At 33.3% G+C, this 4922-nt stretch overlaps 1 long non-coding RNA gene across 1 annotated transcript; it reads right to left on the reverse strand.

The window, feature by feature from the left end:
- Positions 1 to 1096: 1096 nt before the first annotated feature.
- Positions 1097 to 3066, reverse strand: LOC110114374. The gene is made up of 5 exons (XR_002305233.2): positions 2804 to 3066; positions 2570 to 2658; positions 1457 to 1526; positions 1297 to 1379; positions 1097 to 1210 (listed from the first exon to the last, which is right to left on the reverse strand). It is a non-coding gene; the product is annotated as an uncharacterized LOC110114374 (long non-coding RNA).
- Positions 3067 to 4922: the final 1856 nt, after the last annotated feature.

A 4922-nucleotide genomic window follows, 5' to 3' on the forward strand; every position in this document is an offset into this window, starting at 1 on the left:
AAATAAAGTGCAAAAGTCTAAAATGCCCCTTGGGGCTACAAAAGCAACTACTACCCTCAGGGGTAAAATGGGAAACTACGAAAATAAAAGCATAATATAAAAAAAACTGATGGTACAAGTAAAATCAATAATAAAGGCTCGCAATCGTGGTCGTCGATCTCCGTGGTCGTCTCTCATAGACGCGTCGAAATCTCCTATCGATGACCTCATCAACAATGCTCCATGCTTGACCATACACATGCAACACATGCATATTAGGAATCCCATCTTGTTGAAGTCTCCTAGTTCAATCTCACCAATTTAACCACAGCTGCTGGTTCAACTATAGTTGTTGGGTTACACATTCTATTGATATATAGAGTGCCAAAAAAAATCTTAAATCCCACAAGATCTCTCGCTTTCCCTTCCTACACAAACTCTCAATTTCTCTCTTTCCTTGCTCTTGGCCTGCAACTCTTAAGGTTCCTCTATCTTGATCACACAAGCACATCAATGTAGCTTCTTGATTCTCACACAGATCCAACCACGTGGTCTCCTCTACACAAGTCATTTGTTTTTATACGATTAGTCATTCATTTTTATATCTTGAGCCATTCATTGCTAAACTTCAAATCATTTGTTGCTCTACACTAAATCGTTCTTCTTAATCTCACGAGTATCCTTGATTTCCAAGTATTATTTCAACACATTAGTCTTTATATCCTCAATTCTTTCTTCTTTGATTTTTGAATCAGGGGATTCTTTAACCTTCATATCTATTTCTATTTTTCAACTTTTTATCACTTCATTTGGTTTTAATGGAACACAATGCTTCATAATTTGTCTAATAATTTCAAAACCTAAATTGTCTATTTAGCGTAATTACATAATATGTTTGTTTTGTGTGATATAGATGCATTTTAATTTATTGAAGTGTTTGATTTATTTATGTTTCGCACTTATGCCAAAAAACCATTTGTACATCATGTTTAGCTTTGCATGTTGACAAACTTGATTGCTTGAGATATTTTTTTTTAAAATGCTTGCATTAAGTACCCATTACCTATTCAGTGGTGCTATCAATAATTAAATATGATATTCAAAACCATGAACTAGAATAGCGAAATCAAACACATACATGCATGGTTTCCCAAATTGACATTGTCCATGGTCGTAGGATGTAACAGCCAGAGATGTCATAGTACTCAATCATTTCACTGTTAACAACCACCTGAAAAGCCAGCAAATGTTATAGCGACAAAAGAAAATTTTATAGCAAAAGAAATAGAATCATCAAAAAACCCAACCCTGCTTTACCTCAGAGTACCATTCTCCAAATGATTCATCCTTTTTATAGGTCAAACCCAGTCCAGTTTCTTTCTTTACTTCTTTCTTCCTAGCTACAAAGACAAAATCATTTTTAGAGAGAAACTATGGACTATGTGCTTGGTAAAACACAAGGCATATAGATACGGACCATTCTTTGAGCTAGTACTTGCATTTGCAGTAGCCATGCCCACAATGCCTAGTAACTGCTTGAAAATTTTCTGAAATCAAAATTACATATGTATAAATAATGAACATATTTATGAAGTACAATAAGCTTAACATATCAAACAGATTACAATCTCATAGAGATTTTATTATTTTGCTTTATTCCCTTGACAGAGAACCCTAAAAATTTTATAAAGGATTCAAAGATCTAAAAAATTCATGAACAAGAATAAATTTTGATTGAAAATAAAGTTTATTGTTCCAAAAAGTCTCAGCTATCATACAAAAGAGAACCTTGTAAGTGATAAAGAAGCTATTAATTTTGAAAAATAAAATTGAGTAGAAAATTGTGGCTAATGAGAATAACCAATGGATGCAAGATAAGTACATGATCAAAGCACACAAGAAGACTGCAGAATTCATAAGGCATTAAAAATGACTACTGGCATCTCTAGCAATATAAGTAGTATTCCTAACATCTCAAGTTTTTAACCACATTTATAAGGTATCCTTAAGGGGTTGTTTGGCTACAAGTAAGATTTCACTCAAATAGGATTTTGTAAATCCCGTCAATCAAGATTTAGTATATGTTTACATGATCAAATCAGAAATTTGCTTGGCATGACAACTACAAAAGTGTAGTAAATCCTTATAAATTCTCAAGCTATTGAGTTTAGGATTTAGGATTTGTGAGGGGAAGAAATATTTAAATCCTTTAAATCCCGTGAAAAGTGGGATTAAGAAATACCAGATTTAACAAACAACGGAGTTGAAATTGAATTTATCAAAACAGTAGCATTTAAAGTCCCAAGACTCTGTTTGGCAGAATTTATGCCAAATCATGTTTAAATCCTGCCTAAAATAGGATATCAAACATCCCCTAAAAGACCATTACTTGAGAATTTGATAAATATTGCCACTGAAGATTAAACAAAAAAATGCATGTTACTTTTATAGGATAAGCCTGCAACCAACTACATGCAAGCACTTCTACAGTTACGCCCAGCAATAAAATCATCTAGTGAGACCCAAAAATTTAAGAAGCGATCACAAAACATAAAAGAGAAAGGCACATTTACAAGCATACGGCGCATACCTTACCCCCCTCAATTCTCCCTCTTTCACAGGATAGGAAGGAGCCCGAGATCAAACTGACAGCAGAAATCCTGGAAAAGAGCCCCAGACCTGAAAAACGTGACAATAAGCCCGACTAAGAAACCACTCGCGTGGCATAACGTGGAGATCAGGTCAACGCAAGAGTCACTTGTCATTGCTTTAATGAAACTAATAAAAAAAAGACAATAGCAGCCAAGATGCTAATGGTGGATACATCGTGCAAAGGCCAGTGTGCAGTGCTTTCAACCAGCCAGACCCCAAAACCCTAGTTCCCCGGTCAGTGCGGCTTTTTAAAAGTTAAAGTTCCGCAAGCGATGTTCAACAAAGTGCCCGCCTTCCGCCGCAAAAGGAGGGAGATGAAGGGCTGACTAGTACGGCAATGAGAGCAACCAAACCGCCGAGGCAAATCGAGAGGCCGGGACGACGGTGAAGATAGATGCTTAGTTCAGTGGAAAATAAACATGAAAGTATTATAATAATGGATTTGCTAAGTAAATATAAAAAATATATAATATTTATCTCTTATATGTTATTATATATTTAGATGCATATCATACCATTTTAAGAAATTATATAGTAATACAAAAATCTGCTTATTTATGAAATTACACTCATTTTTTAAATTTTCACCAAAATATCAAAATTCATTATAAAATTTTAATACGCATTTTTCTTTTTTAATTAATTCTTAACAAATTAATTATAGCATATACAAATACACAAGATCAATAGTTAAAACAATAATATAGGTGTGAGTTTTGCAAATAAACATATTTTGGGTGTCAAATAAGTAATTTTTTCTAAAACTCTTATATATTTACACTAGGGGTTCAAATAACTTGATTTATTAATCCAAAATGATATACTAGATATATTAGCTCCATGGAGATTTTTGTTATGATAAAACTAAACGTGTGTCACAATTAAAAATTGAGATAGATTAATTAGTATCATATAATTTATTTATTTTTTTTATCTATATTTGTTGTGTGCTATAATATTTTTTTACAATTGAATGTATGATAGTTTAACCTATTTTTTTGTGCTTGAAGACCCATGAAGCACATAAATAAAAAAAGGTTGTAATAAATACAAAATTTTTATGTGAAAATCCGGAAAGAAAAAAAAAATATGGGGTCTAGCACATTTGAATTAATATACTATATAAATACGAATTAAAAAGTGTTCTTCTCCCCTCAATTGAGAAAGGTGAGATTATAAAGTTGAGAAAACTATCTCGGTCTCCTTTATTTGCCATAGATATTTTTTGGATAAGTAGTACAGGGTGATGGCGATGATCAACTAATTTCAAACATATTATAATGATCTAATGATGGTTGTCAGATGATGGAACCGATGTCGATGGTTGGGCTGCAATGGATGGGTTTTAACTGTCAAATAATGTCGGACATAAATTAGAAGATAGGCAATGGAGATCAAGTGATGGCAGTCACGTAGTAGTAGTAGGGCAATAATAATTGAGTGATGGTAGTTATGCAACTATAGTTGCTAGAAATGATCATCGATAATGAATGTTAAGAAATATTTTATAGTTCCTTAGATCTCCTAAATTTTCTCCATTTTTAAATACATACATAGCTCCCAATGCCCTTTATATGATAAGTGGGAGGTTATTTATAGCTTTGGGAGTGGTATTTTAATAAATATGGCCTCTCAAAACACTCCATCAAAAGGTCTATGTTGATTCCCTCAATAACATAGAGTGATCCAAGTTCCAAGCTCGTTGGATTTCTCTTATTAAGACACTTGACTTGATCATAGAACAATTTATATGTATGTATGTGTAAGTGTGTGTGTGTACATATATATAAGTATAAATGACTCAAGTTGAGCTCGTGTCAAGTCTAACTTGAGTTCTTCTTGTGTGTCTGCTTACTAGCTATAACATAAGCTTCAGTTCAACTGGTGACAACAAATGTGATGTCATGAGTTAGCTTGTCAAATTGAGCCAAAAAAGAAGAGCATGAAGTCGTCATGTGAGCTTGCGAAAGAAGGCATGGACATAATCAGTGCCTAAAAAAGTGTAAATCACTATGGGAGCTCATCAAAGAAGGCACCGATGTGAACAAGGATTGCAGAAAAAAAAGTCAAGGTGGAAATCATTGGAGAAGGAATCAACATGAAAAATAATAGGAAAAGAAGAAATCGCAATGGAATAGATGAGGAAGAAAATTAGCTATATCATTTTTCATAAATGCATTGATAAAGCAATGCAACTTTGATATTTATTTGTTAAATTCATTCGTGTTGGTTTGAGGGATTCTATAGTCCTTATTGTTGCGTCCTGGAGTATTCGCGACGGTAGAGAAATA

This window comes from Dendrobium catenatum, unplaced genomic scaffold (genome assembly GCF_001605985.2).
Source record: "Dendrobium catenatum unplaced genomic scaffold, ASM160598v2 fragScaff_scaffold_837, whole genome shotgun sequence".
Lineage (NCBI taxonomy): Eukaryota > Viridiplantae > Streptophyta > Magnoliopsida > Asparagales > Orchidaceae > Dendrobium > Dendrobium catenatum.